Here is a 25,533-nt window from a genome sequence, read left to right as displayed (position 1 = left end):
TGTTCAACGAATTTATGTCTAAGTATATGTTGATATGAATAGAAAGTGGTATTGATCAATAATATTTACCGAAGGTATCCACCTATGGAATCTACCCATGGTATTATAACTCAAAAAGGTTATAAATAGCAAGCCTCACTTTGTCACTTTGTAAAAAGAAAGAGTTTTCCACCACAATGTAGTTATAAATGTTTTTTTATAAAGAGTTTCTCTTTATGATTTCTTCTTTTCTCTCAACATTCAAATTTCTTAGATATTGGCCCCCAAGATCTAGATCAATGGTATCAAAGCAGACGTGATAACCTAGCATGTGATTTGTACATGAAAACTTGGACCAAGTAATGTAGACATGGCAAGTTCCACCACTATGGTCCCGTACATAGAGCTTGCATGAGTCCACATCTTTCTATGATGTTTCTAAAACTTCAATTATAGTGCAAATGCAAATACTTTTGCTTGAATTTGTAAACTAGCCTCAGTTTCCTCCTTATATTTCCAGTTGTAATCCCATCTCCACATGTATAGTCTAATATCGTCTGCATCTTACTATCACCGATATTAGAATTAGCAATATACCATGCCTCGGATGCTCCTTCTGGGGTTGTCCCGTCTATGATAATGTTGCACAGAAGCAGAAGAGGTCGAAGAAAAATTTCTTCTAGAGGTAGGCACACTTGGTTATTCATGATCATTGTTATCAGAGAACTGTCATAGACACACTCCTCAGTTGGGTAGAATAAGCCATAGTTGCACTCTGATGTCAGAATGGGCTTCTTGTTTTCATTAAAGAGAGAAAACATGAAAGTGTTTAGCAAGCCCTTGGGTCTGAGTGGGGTTCTAGAGTTGGAGTGGACATGCTTGATGAGGTTTCCATTATAGGATGTAGCATCATCAGGGCTAGCACTGGTTTTGTCCTCGTCACCTTTAGATGGACAACATGTCTCAATCATGGTAATGTCGAGGTTTTTGTAGCTAAGATCTAACATTACAGAGAACACTACATCAAGCTATGTACCCATCAAAGAGGTTGGTGTATAGCAGCCCACTGGTGCCGTTTAGGACTCCAGTGTTGGGTTGGAAGAGTGCATACTCCAGAGAAATAACGTCATTGTTGTCCTTGTAGGAAAAGAAGGGGTATGCATTGACCATGATATAGGATCTTGTTTGGCTTAGAAAGTATAGCATGGGCTTTATCATGTTGTCCACAAGGCTTCTCTTGAAGGCATCACTTGAAGGTGGGTAAGAGCTTTATAGCGCACTAAGGGAAACAAGGCTCGACACCTTAACAATTCCATTGAGGTTGTTTTTTATGATAGCCCTGTGAATATACATCATGGTAGAGACAAGGTATGAGGTGATTTTATTGGGATTGATGAAGACTTCCTTGCCAATAGTTATGGCCATGATTTGGTTGCACAAAATGAAGGTGGTCACATTCTGCCAAACCCAGGCGTAGGCTCACGAAAGATGATGAGAAATGTAGTAGAGTCGCTCATTGGGAAGGGTAATGGTAATTCTAATACTAGGAGCATTATAGGGTCTGCGTTGTAGAGCTTTAACTTGTTGATGCCTTGGCTCTTGATCAGTTGCACTACCTTGGAATTCAAGGGAAGGTTGTCTACTATATGACCATAGTTGATCCCACCATACAAGTTCCTACAGAGGAAACAATAGCCAGAGCCAAGAAATCCCAATTAGCACCGAGGTCATTCGAAAGCTCATTCTATGCTAAGAACTGATAACTAACCAATTGGCCAAACTTTCTTTATTTCTTTTCTTTTCTGGAGCTTATTTTTCTTAGTGCAATTTGAACATGTGACCTTGAGTATACTCAGTTTGAGTGACTAACACTCTAAGCTGCCACTCCTCACACCATGTATGAGGGATGTAATATACCTCAAAACCCACAAGAATGTGACCTAAATGCCTCTATTTTGGGTGATCCTCTGATGAGGAGAATAGACAATGTACAAGTGCTAGGAAGGCCCCTTTTTTTCCAACTATTCTTCCAAACCCTAAACATCACCTTTAAATTTAATGATGTTTGCACAAAGCTATAAAAAACAAATTAAAAATAAAGAAACCTCAAACCAGAGTTCAGTGGCAAGAATTTCAACTCACTGATGATTGCGAGAGAGATTCAAGACTCAAAGAGAATGACCGATAAAACCTGGAGTCATTACCCTCTCTGAGACCACTCATTTAGATCTTGGGGGCCAAGATCTAAGAAATTTGAATGCCAAGAGAAAAGAAGAAACCACTAAGAGAAATCCTTTATAACAAAAAACATTTATAATTACATTGTGGTGGAAAAATATCTTCTTTTACAAGGTGAGGCTTATTATGTATAGCCTTTTGAATTATAATACCATGGGTAAATACTATGGTTATATTTCATAGGTGGATACCATGAGTCAATACCATAGATGAATGCCACTTTCCATTCGGATCATATGTTGTAGCATGGTCATCCATAACTACTTCAACATCTTGAGCCAACGTGAGAAGAACATGCCTAACATGATTGAAATAAGGTATATTTGCTCAATATGCAGAATATTGTTCCAACCAAAGAAACCTACATAATTATTACAAGATACCATCATATAACTACATTTTCAATATTTTGGGTGTTGGTTGAAGGATCCACATAATGGATTTTGATTCTTATTCACTTTGTTGGCATATGGTTACACATGAAATTTATAGGCGTAGTTTCCAATTGGATTTTGAACCAATTGCATCAAATCATGCATAAAGAAAACATGGTGTTCACGAGCCTCAATAGATGCAATTATAAAAGTTGTATAAGAATAGTCTAAAGAGGTTGCACAATGCTCTAATTTCTATTGTAATAAAAACAGAACCTAGGAATCGAGGAATCTTCCATCTCTCTCCTTAAATGAATAGATTCTTTATTTTCTTATATAAAGGAGGCATCTTCATCCTAGGGACACGAATTTCTAGTTATCAAATGCAGTCAGTTTTGTATTTTGGCATCATAATATTTTTTCTAACAATATAATTGTTGTTGCATTTTTCCTAAGTGTAACTGTGTTGTAGTGTGTGAGACTTGATTTTATAGTTAGCCACACAGTTTTAACCCTTGGAGAGGTTTCATTCTAAGATAAGGTCTTTTTTTGTGCCTTTATTTTATTGTTGTGGCATACATTACAATTTATGTACTCTTTTTTTATGCTTTCTGTTAAAATTTACAGTTTGAGTTATATTTCCTTTTTCGTTAAATTATTTTGCATCCCTTTTAATTTTCATGTTAGGATTTAATTAAGTGTAGTGTGAATTGGGCCATGTTTTATTTTCAATAGACGTTAATATGAGAATTTCATAGTCACACTAAAATGAATTGTAGTGACTACTGTGAAATTAGTTGCTACGAAAACCTGTAGCTACTGCTGAGAAATCTAACTGTTGCAAAATCCAATTACTGTGAAAATAATAGTAGTAACTACAAAATCACATTACAGTAGAAATCCCTATCCATAGTAATAATTGTGACACTGAGTTAGAAATTGATCCAAGATTTTGATGCATGTATCGCCATGTATCTAGTCTAAAACTAATCTATTAGGGTCTATGTAAGCCATAATTTTGTATTACCATTAGGATTTCCTTCATAGATAGATTCAGTGCATATAGAGTCAAAAGGAAACCTTAGTCTTGTGCAGTTAACACTTAGAGCCTCATAAGTCAAATCAACCCCGAGTTGATAATTAAATGATAAGTGTAGATTGGGGTCCCTTATAAATGATGAAATAAATGTTTGCACGGTCATTTTAGGTATTTTTGTTGGGGATGCGCTCAAAGGACGAGGGTTCTTTTCCTTATAATGTAGAGAAAGTGTTACAGATAACCGTTAGACCTAGGGAAGAGTTGAATTCCCCTTTGATAACCCTAATCCCTAGCACTCTACATTAGTTCATATAGATTCATGAATTAAATTATATTAGAATTCTCTTTTGTGGTGCACCAAGAGCCACCCATAATACTAATTTCTTTTGCATGAAGCTCAATAGGAGGAAGAAGTATTGGTAAATAAGGATTTTAATGGAAGAAAATTCAAGGAGAGGTTACTTCAAGAAGGTATGTTTCATGAAAAAATTTAGGCCTTCCATTATTTCTATCATCTATTAAATGAATATCCATTTTTAAATCTTTTAGATTCTCTTGAACATGGTGTGGAAAACTTTCATGGATAACGAGACACTTTGGAGACTCTCTAGAGTTCCCATGGTGGTTATATCAAGTTCTAGTTATATCAATTTCATACTTTAGATGATGAGGAACTCTATGGACACTCTAGGGTTCCCATGGTGGTTATGCCACAATATCATCCTCTCATACCACACCTGAACTAGATGCTTTAGTAAGCAAACCTCTAATGTTTCCTCTTTAAATTCATCTTCTATGACATATAAAAAGCGATGGGAACATGGGTATAGCCTTGTTGTGCATTCATTCTATTGTCACCTTGGGTTGCTAAAATAACTTGCCACAATCCTTCCATGGAAACATTTTGTTGTCAATATCTACCTATTTATTTCTCACCCTTTTTCACTCATTGATCCATAACTATTTCCTTCATTTTTATGCCCTCCAAGACCCTCCACTCTTAACTATTGACTACATCTACCACACGGCTAGTCTCCTTAATCTTGAAGGTCCATGGGTTAAAATAACAAGTGCATATGCATCATAAAGCTTTCGCTACTTCATTGAGGTAATTTTTACATTATTCAATTCATGTAATAACCTCCATATCTTTGTAACTAAAATTCTCATAATTAAACTTGCACATTGAAATTAACCTATAGTAATTTATTCATATCTTGCAAGTTATGATATGGGTCACTTATATTTCTAGTAGAAGAGAGGATTAAATTGAAAAAAAAAATGTACTCATGACAATCCAATGATACTCGAATAAAAATTTAAGAAATACATCATTCTACAACAAGTTTCCATGGAATGCTTTTCAGTGTCATTTTCGCATTTTGAGGCCATATCACAAAACTTGAAAACTGGGTGTTTGAAATTTCTGGCATGGGGATTCCTTATATTGAAAAATATATGCCTATATAAATCTCACATATGTAGGTCATTATTTGAAAAAATATCTTGGTTATTGAATTTTTGTGGCAATGATCTTACTCATAACATAATTTAGACAGTCAACTTTTGGTATCTTAAATGAATATATCTTTCAAACCTGTTTATATGGCATTCTCTCATGTCAATCTAATTTACAATCCAACTTGAATCATTTCATTCTGATATTGTATGAAAAATGTATGCCCTAATTACTAATTGTTTGTCATAAATCTGTACTACGAAAACTTTGTTTCCTAGATTGTTCATAGGTGTTTTTCCTGTGTGTAATTATGTTATAGTGTGTGAGACTTTATTTTATAGTCAGATACACAAGTCAAACTCTTAGAGGGGGGCCAATCTGATGTAATTTCTTGTCTTGTGCCTTTATTTTATTGTTGTAACATATATTATAATTTATATACTCTGTTTTTTATGCTTTATATTAAAATTTACAATTTTGAGTTTTATTTCCTTTTCTGTAAAATTATTTTGAATTCATTTTAATTTTCATGTTATGATTTAATTAATTGCAATGTGATTTGAGCCATGTTTAATTTACAGTAGATGTAGAGGTGAGGATTTCACCTTCGTGTTAATGGAAATCATAGTGACTGATACAAAATCAATTTACGAAAACCTATTGTTTCTAATGAGAAATTTGACTGCTACAAAATCCAATTACTGTGAAAATAGTTGTAATCGCTTTGAAATCACAGTGAAACCAAATTTCCTATCCATAGTAAGATCAATGACACCAAACTAGACATTGAGACAAGATCTTGATGCATGTATTGACACGTAGTTGGTCTAAAACTAATGTGTCAGGATCTATATAAGCCTTTGTCTTGTATCACCATTATGGTTTCCTTTATAGATATAAATAGTGCATTTAAGGTTGGTAGGAATTATTAGTCCTTTGCAAAAACACTGAGATCCTTGCAAGCCAAATAGACAAATATTTACACCATCACATAGTGTTACATTGATTCCTCACAATAGAAGAAGCCAAAAAAATCATCAATGATTACCATAGCAGCATGTGCAACAGTCATCTATCTAAGTTGGCCACCCCTGAAAAAGTATCCACACTAGCTACTATTAGCCCACTTGATTCCATGTTTATTCAAGTAGTCAAATGTTATACCAGGTGCCAATTATTTACCCATAAGAAGTGAGCTTTGTTAGCTCCTTTGTGCCCTAATGTCATATTTGGTCCCTTTTGTAATGGTAAATTTACATCATGACTTGTAATCCACCCTCCAACAATAATCATCAATACACCATTCTAGTTATTGACTATTTAACCAACTGAGATGAAGTCATGCCAAATTTAAACAACATGGTAAATATTTCTGCCCAAATTGTCCTAAACCTTTTCATTTCTTGTTTTGGGGTCCTAAAAAAATTGATCTTTGACCACAAAAAGCATTTCGATAATGAGTTCTTCCAAGAATTATCATCTATTCTAAAATTCACCCATGAGTTTGATTCCATGTACTACCTAGAATACATTGACTAGGTTGAGGTATCACATGTTATTTCCCACTTTATGGGCCTATTTCACTTCAATAAAAATTACCATACGACTTATCTCTTTCCATCTCGTCCAAGGAGTGGAAGAAACCTTACCAATTTAATGTGAAATACCCACTCTTTCAATGGAAAGTGAACTACTACCCGATACTAAAACTCTCAAATAATTTCAAGCCACCTCGGAGCACGTTGATGAGGGTCGCAAATCTTCATTGCAAAATAATGAATCCATTAATGTTCTAGAGTCATCTATGATCAACAAGTTCACCTTATTTCATTCAATGAGGATGGTCATGCCCTTGTGTATGATGTTTCAAATGAGACTCTAGGACTAGGCAATTTTGAAACTTTATGGTAAGGTCCATATATAGTGAAACACTATGCTACTTGGAGGGCATACATCATTGCTCACCCTGATAGAGACTATCTTAAGGGCCTTGTTAATGGGTTATATTTAAAGAAATTTTACCCCTAACATAATCCCCTCCATCCCTCACCATTTTTTCATATATGCCCCATAATTAAACTTCTTGAGGTCCATTCAAGAGCACAAAGGTCCATTTTTAGAATCGTTTCCACCCCTAAAATCCTATAGTTTCCATATTTATCATAGTTTCATCCATGCAGTTCACCATAGCATCACCTCAAGACCCTTATTATGCCACACACTTATTAGGTACACACAAGCAATCTCCCTGTTATACATTTTTTTATTACCTTAAAAAAATTCTATCTCATTAGTACTATCACTTAAGGTATTTGTTTTCATGTGTGTAGGTACACTCCTAAGGCCTTTACCCAGTTGCAGGTTACTCTTGACAAGTCCCTTGTTTCCTTCATGTATATACTTCTTTAATATAGCATGTAATCCTCTCCCTATAGGATTAATGCATTAAACATGGTTTTCACCTGAGTATGTCATTAAGTTTCTCTTGTCTAGTTTTATTCACCACGTCAACCAACTCACATACAATCTATGGAAACCAGCTAGTAAAACTCCACATCCATGGGTTGCCCCATTACATAACACCCTTTACATTTTTTTACAACCATGTTGCTTAATCCCATATGACAAGTGTCTGATAGTTGACATCCTAGAGAATGAACCTCATGCTTCTTTCTCCTCATTATGATATCCCATCCTCTCATATTCCTAGTTGTTGATTGGAATTGGTTGGTTCTTTCAAATGAATTCCCACATTTTCATTGGCCTCTCATCTACCCAAGTTCAAGAGACCATCTACATTCCAACTTTCTTCATCAACTTCCATGGAGACTCAGCCATGGGGTCCCCTTCCCCTATTTTCTTATAATTATTCACCTCTCAAGGTTGAGTCATGTGATAAATGGGCCACATGTCTCCATACTTGTACTTTCAACCTAATTATTATTTTATTCATTAGTATATGTACAAAGCATTATTTCACCAAAGTAAGTGTACCATATTTCTTATTTCACCTTTTACCTAGAGGTAATCTCAATCACCCTTGGTTTAGAACATATAAATTGAGTGACCTATGCCCCAACATCTTGGTATCTTACACTATGATCACTAGCAATGCCAACAACAATTCCCCACACCCTATATAACCACTGCAAAGCTGGTTACAAATTGACTTCAACCTGTCATATCTTCTTGTCCTTCTATAAATGCAAATCATCTTCCATAAAATTGTTCTTTTGACTACCACCCATTTTATCCATTAAAATTTATTTGACTAAGGGAATTTCTTTTTACAACCTTTTCCACTAATATCTCCACCCCAACCCAAAAAAAATCATATATATATATATATATATATATATATATATATATAACAATGGTTCCCTAATTACTCAATTATGGATTTAAAAGGACACTTTTGTTCTTTACGGTCACTTATTCATTCCTATAAATATCAACTCATCCATTCTAGGAATGTTGTGGTATATTAGCTACCATTACCATCAAAATAGTGAACCCCATATTGGACAAATAAATTCATAATTGCTCCCTACTTTCATTGACTTGATGTCCGATTCCAACATAATCTCCAAATCAAATTAATTCATACCTTGTGATAGTTGCAGCCATCATTTTAGTGAATACCCCTCTTGGTTTAATCAATCTACCATTGTCAATGTCTTAGAACACATTTTTAGTAATGTCAAAATCAAGTTCTAGGAACTTTTCATTTGAAGTGGTTATTTCCAAGTAGCACTCCCAAGGGTAATGAAGACATCTACATCATTGAGTTTTCTACTGTAACAAACATTAATTAGTTTTTTAGATTATTTTATTGTTAAACCATCCCATCTAGTCTACTATTTACCATCATAAATCATTTTGGCACGAACATGGGACATGTATGCCTAGTATGCATAAAAGAATTGAGAATTTCTAAGAAGATTTTGGTTTTGCAAGTGGGTTAATATCCTTCTCCCCAAGCCATCCTTGTGTCCTTCATTTTCTCTCTCCCTATGTAGTATTAGTTCATAGATTGTTAATTACAATATGAAAATAATGATGAATTTCAGTTATATGTTTGCTCCTAACCCCACACATCAAGATGAAATTTTTATTTCCTAAAAATCATTCATGGTGATATAGTTGTTAATGAATCATCATCACTAATGTTAGAAAATTATATATTACAGAGCAATGGATCACATAAAATATTGTAGAAATATAAACATATAAAACACATAAAACAAGAGAGACACAGATATACATGGTTCACCCAGTTTGGGATACGTCCATGGAGAAACAACTAGTCCTTCCTTTTATATTATCCAAAAAAATGAAGAGATACAACCTACAGCAGATCCGTTGTAATTCCCTCTTCTCTCTCACAGAATCTCCTCTCTCTTTCTCACTCAGAATACTAATCTACATAGATGCAATAAAATTCCCTCATATAGAGCGAGGGGTTGCCTTCTAGGGAAAAAAACCCTAAATTAAACATAACTTCTAGCGTCAGATCTTCGCCTAATGAACGGCCCAGATTGAATATGAAATTAAAACATTTTACAAGGCATACATTTTACGAGTGGCATTGCCGCCACATTACGAACTAGGGTCCAATGTGGCAATACCTCTAAATAAAGGAGATAATCAAGCTCCACACCCAACAATCTCCCACTTGGAGACTGATTATAGCAACTCCACCGCTGCTTCATTTGTTGGACAATGACTCCACTTTGGACTTGGCTATTTCTCATCTTCTTCATCATACTTGAAGACAAAGTGAAACTGAGCAGAATCTCAGTTTCTCCCTGGTTACAACTTTTGTTAACATATCTGCAGGATTCTAGATAGTGTGTATCTTTTCCAGCTTCAACTGTCCATCTTCAAACACTGACCATATGAAATGGTACCTGAGCTGTATATGTTTAGTCTTGGAATGAAATGTAGAGTTCTTTGTAAGATGTATGGCACTCTGGATGTCACTTTATAACCTGCCCAACTCTGGCTTCTTACCTAATTTATCCAGAAACCTTTGTAACCAAATCATTTCTTTACTAGCCTCTGTAGCAGCAACATACTCTTCTTTTGTCATTGAGAATGCAACAACACTTTGCAATTTTGAAACCCAACTCATATTTGTTCCACCTACAGTAAACACATACCCTATGGTGCTCCTCTAGTTATCTCTATCACCCACCATATTTGCATCAACATATCCCTGTAGATCAATGTTTGAATCACCAAAGCATAATGCTTGATTTATGGTACCTCTCAAACACTTGAGAGTCCACTTCACCACCATCCATTGTTCTTTTCCTGGATTTTTCATGTACCTTCTTACAACTCTCACTGCATGTGCAATATCAAGCCTTGTGCAGACCATTGCATACACTAAGCTTCGAACTGTTGATGCATATGGAACTTTAGACATGTAATCCATTTCTTCCTGAGTTTTGGACACATTTCCTTACTTAGTTTGAAATGGCTAGCCAAAGGTATACTAATCGGTTTTGCATTCTGCATATTAAATCTTTTCAACACCTTTTATATGTACTCACTCTGAGACAATGTTAATTTTCAATTCTTCCTGTCTCTAGTTATTCTCATAAAAAGGATTTGTTTCGCAGCACCCAAATCCTTCATTGCAAATGAGTTTGCCAATTTTCTTTTGAGCACATTTATTTCCTTCATGTTAGAACCTGCAACAAGCATGTCATCTACATATAATAACAATATAATATAGCTTCCATCATTTTTCCTTTTGAGATAAACCCAATGATCAGAGTGACATCTAGTATAACCTTGTTCAGACATAAACCTATCGAATTTTAGATACCACTGCCTTAGAGCCTGTTTTAAGCCATACAAGCTCTTCTTCAACCTGCAAACTAGTTTCTCCTTCCCTTTTACCTCACATCCTTGTGGTTGCTGCATATATATATATCTCTTCCTCCAAATCCCCATGGAGAAAAGTTGTCTTTACATCTAACTGCTCAAGATGAAAATCTTCAACTACTACTAGACATAAAATAGCTCTGATTGAAGTCATTTAACAATAGGATAAAATATCTCATCAAAGTCTATACCCTTTTTCTATGCAAACCGCTTCACCACAAGTCTAGCTTTATACCTTTTTCTACCTCCATGTTCTTCCTTCAACCTGTAAATCCATTTATTCTGCAATGTTGTTTTACCTACAGGAAACCTGACTAAGTCCCAATTTTGGTTATGTGCTAAGGATTCCATCTCTTCTTTCATTGCTTGCTCCCACTTCTTCCTAGTTTCTACCTGCACTGCTTCTTCATAACATTCTAGTTCACCAAAATTAGTCAACAATACATAATATAATGAGGGAGAGTATCATTCAGGAGGTCTACTTATACTGGTAGATCTTCTAACACCACTTTCATGTGTTTGAGGTGCTTGTTGCTGTTGCGGTTTATGTTGTTGTTCTAGCTGTTGATCATTATGATTTTCAGGCACCTTCACTTTTTCTATGATGTCATCAAAAACTGTGTATTCTCTGTTTTCTTTTTCTTGTTTCCTTTCCGGCATCTGATCCTTATACAAAACCTTTTCATTGAATATGACATCTCTTCTTCTAATGATTTTTTGTTTTTCATAATCATAAAATCGATAACCAAATCATTAACACCATCTCCAATAAACGTACATTTCTTTGATTTTGCCTCAAGCTTTGTTCTATTTGCTTTATTAATGTGGACAAAGGCTTCACAACCAAAAGTCTTTAAAAATGAGTGGTTTACCTTTTTACCTATCCATGCCTCCTCTGGAATAACACCATCCAAGGAACTTGAAGGCCCTCTATTTATTAGATGAACAATAGTATCTACAGCATCTACCCAAAATTGTAAAGGCAGTCCTACATGCAATCTCATGTGCCTTGCACGCTCCATGATTGTCCTGTTCATCCTTTCTGACACACCATTTTCTTGTGGTGTTCCTGGAATTGTCTTCTCTCTATGAATTCCATTCTCTAAATAGCACCTATCAAACTCTTTGCTACAATATTCACCTCCATTGTCTAATTTGAGACACTTCAACCTTTTTCCTGTCTCATTTTCAACCAAATCTTTCCATTTCTTGAAAGCATCAAATACATCATATTTATTTCAAATACAATAAATCTAGGTTTTTCTGGTTGCATCATCAATAAAAGTAACATAATAATGAGAGCCATCGAGAGATGATACCTGAGAAAGTCCCCATACATTTGTATGCACAAGCTCTAATTTTCCGCTCTTCTTTTCTTTTCCAACTCTGAGGAATCTGACTCTTCTGTTTTCCATAAACACAATTCTCACAGAATTTTAAATCAACATGCTTCAAACCTGGCAACAAATTTCTGGAGTGAAGAATTTTCATCCCCTTCTCACTCATGTGACCGAGCCTATGATGCCACAATTACGTATCTTCTCCTGTAGAGGTTAAAGCATTAACAGAATTAGAAACACCATTGCATAAATACAATGTACCATCCTTTTATCCTTTTGCTATTACGGGGCTCCTTTAGTGACCTTCCAGGTTTTATCTATAAAAGTAGTCACACATCCTTCACCTCCCAACTGTCATGTTGAAATAAGATTTTTCTTTAGATCTGGAACATGCCTTCCCTCCTTTAATAGCCATTGATTTCCATTCTGTTGTGTTATCACTCATTATTTTCTCAAGGTTAAAGAAATAAATCACCTAGGTAACCACAAACCAACTTTTGGGCATAGGCTCTAGCCAACCTAAGCTCAGATAGGGCTCTCTCTATATGATTTAGTTTTGTTTGCTGGGATTTTAGGCTAGCTTTGAATGTTCAGGGGGTTTTTTATTTGTATTTGAGATTGGGTGGTGGAATTCTTAAAAAAGATGGATAGAATGATGTGTTTGGACCATTGGGCTATGGAGTCAACAGAAGGGCAGTAGAGCTAGAATTAACTCACTAAAGGGAGTGTTCAAAGGGCAAGCTAGCAGAGTAAAGTGCAAGTCGCTGGGCTAGAGGGGTGAAAAGGTCTTAACCAAGGTGAGAGAGCAATTAAGAATTCTCAGACTGGGATTAAAATGAGGAATAGAGGATAATTGAAAACAAAGGTCAATTAAGAATCCTTTGTTATAGATTACAGAGAGACAACCAAAACTAAGGAGAAATTAAGAATTCCTTAACTTAGATATCAGTAGAAAACATGTATTTGCCTAACTGTTAAAACAGAGTATAATTAAACAAATTCTGAGATAATACTCTAGTTATAGCATTCAGATTCATATATACATTATGGAAAAACTTTAAGAAAGATAACAACAATGCGAGAAAATACTTGTCTACACTTTGCTCAACACATGAATCCTTTGAAATATCTGGTCTTTATTCATCAATCCAGCTTGCTGGCTAGTCAATGCTCCAATGGCTTTACAGTCTTTTGATCAAGAAGTCTATAGAAATTTCTAAGAATCCACACTAAAATACTTCAAATGAAGTACTTATACAAATTCTAAACTTAAATATATAGAGAAAATATCAAAATTAGTTTTACAAATATCTCAAATTGTTTTACATTAATAGAACTTAAATAAAAGAAACTCAAAAACTAATGAATCTATTTGGAACTATATTTACGGATTGATGGTGGCAAAGACGATAAATTCAAATTTGATAGCAACTCTTAATTGATGATGAGGCTTCCAAGTCACTAACTAAGTCCTTCCTTTGTGCATTCTGCCCCAGAAATTCTGCAAATTTAGGGTCCAGTGATACCTCCATATATCTCAATCCAAGATAGATATGTAAAAAGTGAAAGAGTTTATTAGATAGAAGTATGCTATTGAGATAAACCTCTCTCAATTTCCCAAATTTCATCTCCAGCTGTTCACAATATTCTCTACAAAACAATGTCAAAAACAGGACTTTGCACAGTCTGAAAAATAGGCTCTGAAGATATGCATTTATCTCCCTTTTTGTAATACCTGTGTAAAAAGTGAGATATTTTTTTGTATATTGGCCTTTTGGGAACAAAAACCTCCTCCAGTTTCTAAAAATCATCTTAGATTGGCCACAATAGTTTCTCCAAAATTATTGCTTAAACAAGGAAATTTCTGGAAAATGTACCATTTCTGTTCTGATTTCATCTTTTTTCACTTTGATTTTTCAATCTGATACACTTTTACTAATACTCTTTCATCTAATACACTTTTACTTTGATGATCTATCAATATCCTTTACTTTGTCTTTACTTTTATTGTACATTTTAACTTTTTACTGTATATTTCAACAGTAAATCATTTAGTTTTTTATATGTATCAGTGTATGGTAATGGATAATGATCAACTTTCTGTATGTTTCATTTGTTTGTCTTCTAACTGCATACTCTATATGGTCCCTCTGTTTTAACAGTCAAGGCTCTATATGAATGTTTTCCTCTCGGCTCTGTGTGTAATTTTCTTCTTCTCTGTTCCTTGTATAATTATGTTCGTCTTCTAAATACAGGTTTTTGAATAGGTTTCCTGCTGAGTCTTGGAGTAAACAAGTTCTGCGACTAGTATCAGAATTGTTTATCCAAGGTCTAATCTTCTGCGGATTACCTACAAAATTCAACAATTATTAAGAAAACATAGGTTCACACGGAAGGAGTCGAGGAAATGTTCTGAATGTAAATTGAGGTTAAATGATGTTACAGAGGTTCAGGTTGGTGCTGAAGGGTTTAATGGTTTTAACCGTGAAACAGGTGAAAGGTTTGAAAATGAAGGTTTTTGGAGTTTTAATCTTAACGGGAAACTTTTTGAATATGGCGTGAAAATTCATATTAATGGATAATAGGTGGTTTTACGGGTTGGTGGGGGGTTGTATTAGAGGTCGTCACACCGCTTATGAGGCGAAGGTGGTTTTTAGGAGGGCTCACCCGATATAGTCTAGAGCTTGACACATAGCATTTGGGGTTCAGGGGAAAACTGCTTTATCGGGTCGGTAACGATCGGTCATTGAGCACGGCTAATATGGTTGTGGACAGTCAGATGAGGGGGATGGTGATCAGGCGACAATCAGGCAAGGGAAGCACACGGGTGATATGAACTGAGGTGTCGGGGGGGGCAGGACTTTCATCATGGCAGATTGTGATTATTTAAGATTTAATCATGGGTTTAAAGCGATCAAGAAGGGCTTAATGACGGGGTTAATTTAGGTTCATCGTGCAGGGGTTTATTAAGATGGTTTTGTTGGGATATTGGGTGAATTGTATAGTTTTTATTAAAACTAAGGGTTGGGATATTACATAGGGAATTTAATTAATACGGGGAAAAAGTATATCAGGGAGGTAATACATTAGGTTAGTATGTTAATATGAAATGCGATGGGCGTGGGTATTTCCTTAAGTAAAAAGGTAAAATGTATGCGTTTGTGCACTTTATTTACATATACCTAATACTTAGGATAAAGTATTTTTTGTGGCTTTTTGGGTGAAAAGGGATTTACATGGGGGTTTTCACTTTTCCTAGGCAAATGGTGTTTAACCTTAGGAAAATGGTTTTTCTGGGGTAATGAAGGGGGAATGGATTTTATGAAGGGGATTCTAGCACTTGTGTCCATAAGTAATTAAGCCGAGGGTCCAGTCCCACCAAAATTCAGAGAAATGCTCTAAGCCTCTTTGACTTGAAGGATTTAAAGTGCTAGAATATACTTGTGGATAAGAAATTAGTGAGTAAGGGGAAAAATGAATGAGGGGGAGTTAATGACAATAACTTTCAAACCTTTGCCTATTACCTTCATAACTGATCATACATGTTGAAATATATGTCTAAGCATGATTCATGTGTTTTGATCCAATCAACTTTGTAGTCCAGCAACCTTTCTTCTACTTACCCATTTCTTACCCTAACATGTTTCTTCATTTCTTTGGGTGCATTTAGGCTAGAAAACCCTTGACTTATCCTTTCTTTTATAAAAAACTATATATTTCTAACCTTATATCATCCAAGGGCTCAGATTAAGCTTATGAGCTCCTTTTATTTTTCTACCTGCCAAGATTAAACTATTTGGTCAGATTTTATTCTCTAACTATAAACATAAAATTCAAAGCATGAAATAACCAAGATTAAACAGTTTGATTACCATGGACTATGGCATGAATAACAAGCTACACACAATCATTATTATGCATAAAAGTACAAAGTAGTGGAATTTAGACTTGCACACTTTCATGGTCTCTTTTTGTTTTTGGAGTTCATATATTTTCATTTTTTGATCTTCTCTTATTATTTTTGTCCTTTGATTTTTCTTTTGGGAAATCCCTCTTTACATTTTTTAATTTTTTTAATATGGAAAACATTTGTAGAAAGCAAAGATATGTACAATATTACAAGGCTTAACCTTAATCATTCAAAATTATGACTGCTATTGGTATAGGAACCTAATAGTGGCTCCACATGGGGATGACATCTCCTTGTGAGATGTCAAGAACATCATCAACTAGTAGCTTGATCCATTGGGCCAATCCCAAACATGTATATCTTTGGTTGTATAATCCTTGTGACTGAAACTCTTGAACTAAAAATACATCCTTTTCTGCAAACTGAAATCTGATCTAACATAAACTTGCTACTGAAAAACTAAATTTATTCAAACTGAAATCCTACCTACTTACTCTAATCAGTTGTCCAACTACTCGTTAGGTAAAATGAAACAACCAATGCAATCATTCAAGAATCATATACATTGGTGGATTTTGTTGCTTGTGCTTGTTTGTGATTAAAACTGAAGTTCTATAGCCCAATATAACCTTGTCAACCAATGAGAAGAGAAGGAAATACTTGATTTCCTTGGTGGACTCTAAAAACTATACAAAATGATCTTCCAAAATATATACACTATTTTTGAACTGATTTAAGCAACTGTACATCTTCTCTGGATGGCCTCCAGGCCATGAAACTGAAATATCACTTTCACCTTTATCACCCTGCATATTTTCAAACAAGCTTTGTGATGATATTTCTTCTGATTGAAATGTTTGACTGGTGAAACCTTTATCATTTTGATCCTGAATCTGATTGTTAGTTAATGAAGAACAATTCTGATTGCATTCACTATCCAACCTATCAGTTATGGGATCATGAAAAACTTGGAAGGATTGCTGCAACTTATTACTCATAGGTTTGAATGGGACTTCACAAATTTCTACAAGATGCTCATCCTTTTCTTTAGAGTTTTCATACCACATTTCCTTTAAAAACTGAAATGATTCAAAATATAGTGGTATAGAACTTTCCTGTATTATTTGATCAGGTGTTTCAATGGAATTTGACAACTGTAATTGTGAAACTAAATAATCCTGATCAGGAATTTTATTGTCTTCTTTGTTGTTAATGTCAATACCTAAAGACTGCTGATTTTTTATTTCTTTAAAGTTTTCTCTGATGAACTGAAATGAAGAAAAACAAAGAGGCAAAGAAGCTTTACTTATTTCCAATTTTTTTTCACTTTCTTCCTTACTCTCATAAATTCTATGGATAAGATGATCACTTTTTTCAAGCTGCTGAAACTGAATTCCTTTATTTCCCAAACTAGTTTTTGATTGCTCTATAAAGTTAGTTTGGATTTGAAGAACATAAGTATCATCATAATGATCATATTTGGGAAAATTATTAAAAAAGTAATGTCTTCAAACATACACATTAGGTCATGAGATTGCTCCTCCACATCTTGCTCTATAAATCTATCTTCTGATCTATGGTAGTTGGAATTAGCAAGAATTTGTTCATGGCTATCAACCTCTTTTTTTGTGAAATAAATGTGTCATGGTGATTTTGAGCAAAAAAGTTATCTTTCATGGTGATCCTCTGTATCCTTTCCTCTATTTTTCTTACCAAAATGTCAAGTTTTACCTCTGCAATGTTGTTTTCCTCTGCTTCTACTTTCAACTTTTCTCTTCTAATTTGCAGATTATCTTCTACATCTACTGCAATGTTTTGCATCTATTCCAGTGTTGAGGGGTTTCTTTCTCTTAGCTGAAATTCTATCTCTAGATCAAATGCTTTTGAATAATGCAAGAGAGCTTAATCAAGAGGAGGTCTTATATTTTATCACATTGAATAGTAGATTTGATTAAATCTGTCCGAAAATTGTTGTATTGTTTCATTTGGATGTGTTTTTAACTGATTATATTTTTCTATGATCACAAAAAGATTGACTTTGATTATCCATTTATCAAGGAAAATTTTGACAAACTGTTGGATATTTGAGATGCTTGTAATAGGTAAATTCTTGAACCAACTCTTTACTCTACTTTGCAAAGAGAGAGCAAAAATTTTGATTCTATCATCATCTTCATCAATCTCAAATAAGTCCAGATAATTCTCAAAACCTTGAATATGTTTTTGGGGAGTGATACCATTTTCTCCATCAAACCTAGGGAGATACTTGTAATAATTGTTAGGGAAAGCATGGAGTGTAGGAGGTAATATGAGTGGCTTATATCTATCAGGAACTTTATAAGGTACAAGAATATGTACATGGATTGTATGATTAGTCTTGATTGTTTTATCCTCAATTGGAAAATTATTTTCATAAGAGTTAGAAGAATGCTGCTCAAATGTTTAAGGAGACTTTATATCTACAATTTTCAAAGGGAAATAATAAAAAATTAATCTAAAATCTTCTCTAAAATACAATATACATTGAAAAACTTTATTGATGAGAAAGAACATAATGTCTTGGATAACAATCCAAGTTAAAAGCTTGATCTTTTCATATTGTTCTTTTAGGTTCATTCCTCCAGTGGAGTCTTGATTGTGAAATTGATTTGGAGTCGCAAAGTGCATGATTTTAACCTTTATGTGTCTGATCACTATCCACCATCATAGATCAGATCTAAACATGTAAAAGATTTCTAAAGAAAGAGTCGCCACTATGTTATCACTCAGTATTTTCTCAAGTTTAAAGAAAGAAATCACCGAGGTAACCACAAACCAACTTTGGGCATAGGCTCTAGCCAACCTAAGCTAAGAGAGGGCTCTCTCTATATGATTTAGCTTTGTTTGCTAGGATTTTAGGCTAGTTCTGAATGTTCAGGGGTTTTTTTGATTTGTATTTGAGACTGGGTGGTGGGATTCTTAAAACAGATGGATAGAATGATGTCTTTAGACCATTGGGCTATGGAGTCAACAGAAGGGCAGCAGAGTTGGAATTAACTCACTAAAGGGAGTGTTCAAAGGGCAAGCTAGCAAAGTAAATTGCAGGTCTTTGGGCCAGAGGGGTGAAAAGGTCTTAACCAGGGTGAGAGAACAATTAAGAATTCTCAGACCAGGATTAAAACGAGGAACAGAGGATAATCGGAAACAAAGGGCAATTAAGAATCCTTTGCTATAGATTACAGAGAGACAACCTAAACTAAGGAGAAATTAAGAATTCCTTAACTTAGATATCAGTAGAAAACATGTATTTTTCTAACTGTTAAAACAAAGTGTAATTAAACAAATTTTGAGATAATACTCCAGTTATAGAATTCATATTCAGATGTACATTATGGAAAAAATTTAAGAAATATAACAACATTGCGAGAAAATACTTGTCTACACTTCACTCAACACATGAATCCTTTGAAATATCTGGTCTTTATTCATCAATCTAGCTTGCTAGCTCAGTCAATGCCCCAATGGCTTTATGGTCTTTTGATCAAGAAGTCTATAGAAATTTCTAAGAATCCACACTAAAATACTTCAAATGAAGAAGTATTTATACAAATTCTAAACTAAAATATCTTGAGAAAATATCAAGATTGGTTTTACAAATATCTCAAACTATTTTACATTAAAGAACTTAAATAAAGGACACTCAAAAACTAATGAATCTATTTGGCACTATATTTATGGATTGATGGTGGAAAATAAGAGAAATTAGAATTTGATAGCAACTCTTAATTGATGATGAGGCTTCCAAGTCACTAACTAAGTCATTCCTTTGTGCATTCTACCCCAAAAATTCTACACAAATAGGGTCTAGTGATACCTCTTTATATCTCAATCCAAGATAGATATGTAAAATGTGAAAGATTTTATTGTATATAAGTATGTTATTGAGATAAAATTCTCTCAGTTTTCCAAATTGCATCTCCAGCGGTTCACAATATTCTCTACAAAAAGATGTCAAAAACAGGACTTTACACAGTCCAAAAAATAGGCTCTAAAGATATGCATTTATCTCCCGTTTTGTAATACCTGTGTAAAAAGTGAGATATATTTGTATATTGGCCTATTGAGAACACAAGCCTCCTCTAGTTTCACAAAATGCATCTTGGATTGGCCACAATAGTTTTTGAATTATTATGACTTAAACAGGAAAGTTCTGGAAAATGTACCATTTATGTTCTAATTTCATCTTTTTCACTTTTATTTTTCAATCTGATACACTTTTACTGATACTCTTTCATCTGATACACTTTTAATTTGATGACATGTTAATATAATTTACTGTGTTTTTACTTTTTACTGTGTATTTCAACAGTAAATCATTTAGTCTTTTATATGTATTAGTGTATGGTAATGGATATCGATCAACTTTCTGTATGTTTCATTTGTTTGTCTTCTAACTGCATACTTTGTATGGTCCCTCTGTTTTGACAGTCAAGGCTCTATATGAATGTTTTCTTCTCGGCTCTATGTGTAATTTTCTTCTTCTTTGTTCCTTGTATAATTGTGTTCTTCTTCTGAATATAGGATTTTGAATAGGCTTCCTACCGAGTCTTGGAGTAAACAAGTTCTGTGACTAGTATCAGAATTGTTTATCCAAGGTCTAGTCTTCTACAAATTACCTACAAAATTCAACAATTATTAAGAAAACATAGGTTCACAGGGAAGGAGTCGGGGCAACATTCTGAACGTAAATGGAGGTTAAATGATGTTACAGAGGTTCAGGGTGGCACTGAACGGTTTAATGGTTTTAACTGTGAAACAGGCGAAAGGCTCGAAAACGAAGGTTTTTAGGGTTTTAAGCTTAATGGGCAACTTTTTGAATATGGCGCAAAAATTCATATCAATGGATAATAAGTGGTTTTATGGGTTGGTGGGGGGGGGGGGGGGGGGGCGGTATTATAGGTTGTCGCACCGCTTATGAGGCGAAGGCAGTTTTTAGGAGGGGTCACCCAATATAGTCTAGAGCTTAACACATGGAATTTGGGGTTCACGGGAAAACCTCTTTACCAGGCGGGTAATGATCGGTCATCGGGCACAGTCGATATGGCTGTGGACCATCAGATGAGGGGGATGGTGATCAGATAGTAATCGAGCAAGGGAAGCGCATAGGTGATATTAACTGAGGTGTCAGGGGAGCCCAGAACTTTGATCATGGCAGATTGTGATTATTTAAGATTTAATCATGGGTTTAAAGCGATCGGGTGGGGCTTAATGACGAGGTTAGTTTAGGTTCATCGCGCAAGGGTGTATTAAGAGGGTTTTGTTGGGATATGGGGTGCATTGTATAGTTTTTATTAAAACTACGGGTTGAGATATTTCATAAGGGATTTAATTAATACGAGGAATTAGTTTAGGTTCATCGCACAGGGGTGTATTAAGGGGTTTTGTCGAGATATGGGGTGAATTGTATAGTTTTTATTAAAACTAAGGGTTGGGAGGTAATACATTAGGTTAGCATGTTAATATGAAATTCGATGGGCGGGGTGGGTATTTCCTTAAGTAAAAAGGTAAAATGTATGTGTTTGCGCACTTTATTTACATATACCCAATACTTATGATAAAGTGTTTTTTGTGGGTTTTTGGGTGAAAAGGGATTTACATGGGGGTTTTCACTTTTCCTAGGCAAATGGTGTTTAACCTTAGGAAAAGGGGTTTTTTAGGGTAATGAAGGGGGAATGGATTTTATGAAGGGGATTCTAGCACTTGTGTCCATAAGTCATTAAGTTGAGGGTTTGGTCCCACCAAAAGTCAGATAAATGCTCTGAACCTCTTTTATTTGAAGGATTTAAAGTGCTAGAATATACTTGTGGATAGTAAATTAGTGAGTAAGAGGAAAAATGAATGAGGAGGAGTTAATCACAATAGCTTGGAAACCTTTGTCTTTTAACTTCATAACTGATCATACATGTTGAAATATATGTCTAAGCATGATGCATGTGTTTTGATCCAATCAACTTTGTAGTCCAGCAACCTTTCTTCTACTTACCCATTTCTTACCCTAACATGTTTTCTTCATTTCTTTGGGTGCATTTAGGCTAGAAAATCCTTGAATTATCATTTCTTTTATAAAATAAACTATCTATTTCTAACCTTATATCATCCAAGGGCTCAGATTAAGCTGATGAGCTCCTTTTATTTTGCCAAGATTAAACTATTTGGTCAGTTTTTATTTTCTAACTATTAACATAAAGTTCAAAGCATGAAATAACCAAGATTAAACAGTTTTATTACCATGGATTGTGGCATGAATAACAAGCTGCACACAATCATTATTATGCATAAAAGTAAAAACTAGTGGCATTTAGACTTGCAAACTTTCATGGTCTCTTTTTGTTTTTGGGGTTCATATATTTTCATTTTTTGACCTCCTCTTATTCTTTTTGTCCTTTGATTTTTCTTTTAGGACATATGCTTTTTACATTTTCTAATTTTTTTATATGGAAAACATTTGCAAAAAGAAAAGGTATGTACAATATTACAAGGCTTGACCTTAGTCATTCAAAATTATGACTCCTATTGGTATAGGAACCTAACATGTTGTTTTATAAAAAATGTAACCATTCCAATGATTTTATAGGGTTTATCATCACCCAATCGAACCTGTCCAAAATCTCCTTAAACATAATCATGAAAATGTTTCCTATCAAGTGTGGCATGGAATGAGGCCCCTGAATCTACCACCCAGGCATCAATAATATTTTCTAATGAAAGAATCAAAGCATCTTGCAACACATCACCTATCACATTCACTTCATGATTGTTTTCTTGTTGCGCATCTCCTTTTCCCTTCCAAGACTTGCAATCTTTCTTCAAGTGTCATTTATTCCCGTATTTCTAGCACACTATCCCTGATGTAGACTTGGATCTACCTTTTCTTGACTTACTTTGATATCCTGGGTTCTTTCCTCTTTCCATTTTTCTTCCCCTAGTCTCTGCAGTCAAAGAATTACCTGATGTCTCGTTGGAGCTTTTCTATCGCATTTCCTAGCTAAGGATTGCACTGACAACATCATCCAACTTTAAAGTACTAGAACCAGAGACAAAGTTACTAATGGCCATAACTAAACCATTCCAACTTTCTAGCAATGAGCATAGAAATAACAAAGCCCTAACTTCATCATCAAAAGTAACTCCTACATAACTTAATTGATCGGTAACTATATTAAATTCATTTAAATGATCAGCAACAGATCCACCTTCTGACATCTTCATATTAAATAAATTCTTCATAAGAAATACCTTATTTGAGGCCAAGGGTTTTTCATATAGTTTGGCCAATGTCGACATTAAACCCTCCATTGTCGTTTCCTTTGAAATATTAAAGGCTACCAATATCGCTAGACACAGTCGTATTATTCCAAGTGCCTTTCTGTCGAGAATATCCCATTATGTGTCTGTCATACTTGTCGGATTCTTTTTCTTTCCACTCAATGGTAGGTATAGATCTTTGTAATACAGATAATATTCCATCTGCATCTTCCACAGCTGGTAGTTTTGGCCATTAAATTTTTCGACCCTAAACCTACCATCTTCCGCCATTTCTCCCACTCGAACCAGGAACCCTTCTCTCCTGCAAGTTTTTCAACCAAATAGACCTTCGGCTCTGATACCAGTTGTTAGAAAATTATATATTACAGAGCAATGGAACACATAAAATATTGTAGAAATATAAAGACATAAAACACATAAAACAAGAGAGACATGGATATAGGTGGTTCACCCAGTTTAGGCTACGTCCATGGAGAAACAACTAATCCTTCCTTTTATATTATTTAGCAAAATTAAGAGATAAAACCTACAGAAGATCTGCTATAATTCCCTCTTTGCTCTCACACAATCTCCTCTCTCTTTCTCACTGAGAATACTGATCTACATAGACGCAATACAATTCCCTCATATATAGCGAGAGGTTGCCTTCTAGGGCAAAAAACCCTAAATTAAACATAACTTCTATTCTCAGATCTCTGCCTAATGAACAGCCCAGATTGACTACGAAATTATAACATTTTACAAGGCAAATTTACATCTATTTTTAGCTTTAGGGGTGCTACCCCCGATCCCCCACCAAGGGGGCTCCCAAAGATCACAGCCGCTGCCCCCCTTGGAGCATACATTTTATGAGTAGGGTTGCTGCCATATTACGAACTGGGGTCCAATGTCGTGATACCTCTAAATAAAGGAGATAATCAGGCTCCACACCCAACAACTAAGAATGTTACCATGGAATTAACATAACAATCAAATGAATTTCTCAAAAACTATGAAACATTGGCTTTTGTATACTTGCACAAGTTTCCTTTAGAGAACCCACACAATTTGTGCAGACTATCCCTTGATATTCATGTAAACCAATAAAAGTGTGAAAATGTGGCTTATTCCATGATGGAAAAAATCCATACACGATAGTTGAAGCCTCAGTTCAAAAAAAAATAGGTTCATTGCACATCAAAAATCATGGAAAATCTTGAGTTAAGTTAACGTTCAATTATCAAAATAAGCAGGTATTAGGTGCATGAACTTCTATTTTCCTTGGTACCAAACCTTTGCTATATAATAGAGTCATGGGAGTGTATTAAAAATGATAGTTTGAATTCAAATACATTTTTACAATAGAAATTTTTATTGAGATCCATTTTCTTGAGAACCATTAGCATTTTCCTAAGAGAGAGAGAGAGAGAGAGCCCATAAAGGATCACCAAGGACTCTCATGAGGAGAAAGAGAACAATATAATCATTTAACACTTATTCTTGGTGTCTCATAAGGCCTTTTTCCTTTCATCCATTGGGTAATAGTGGCATAATTTGCTTCAATGTATCATTTTTGGTTTATTTTTCATGTCAATTTCTCTATTTTGATTATGATTCAAGATACTAACCCATTAGACATCTTATCTCTCATTGTTTTCTATTATTAATAACATTCATCCTTCTCATTACTTAGAGGAGACTCGTTTCCTCACATTAGCAACAATTTCCTCATACAAAAACATAATCACACCCAAAAACCAATACCATCTGCCAAAGATCGATGATATGTTAGATCAGTTGCAGCTTGTCAAGTACTTCAGTTAGTTAGATATCAATAGGGATATTACTAGGTACATGTTAAAGAAAAATACACCTAAAGACTACATTTATGACAAGGCAAGGCCTATATGGATGGTTGTTCATGCTTTTTGATCTATTCCATGTAGTAGCTACATATACATGATTAATGAATGATGTGTTACATCCCTATTTAGATTCATTTGTAATAGTGTATT

General features: G+C 34.7%; 1 pseudogene; it reads right to left on the bottom strand.

Moving 5' to 3' along the window:
- Positions 1-425: 425 nt before the first annotated feature.
- On the bottom strand, positions 426-1,722 carry LOC149169805 (glucan endo-1,3-beta-glucosidase 11-like; annotated as a pseudogene).
- Positions 1,723-25,533: the final 23,811 nt, after the last annotated feature.

The sequence above is a fragment of the Pinus tabuliformis genome, chromosome 4_2, assembly GCF_031772625.1.
Source record: "Pinus tabuliformis cultivar Carrire ecotype Pingquan chromosome 4_2, CPIR1, whole genome shotgun sequence".
In the NCBI taxonomy this organism is placed as follows: domain Eukaryota; kingdom Viridiplantae; phylum Streptophyta; class Pinopsida; order Pinales; family Pinaceae; genus Pinus; species Pinus tabuliformis.
This window is presented reverse-complemented; position numbering and strand designations above follow the sequence as displayed.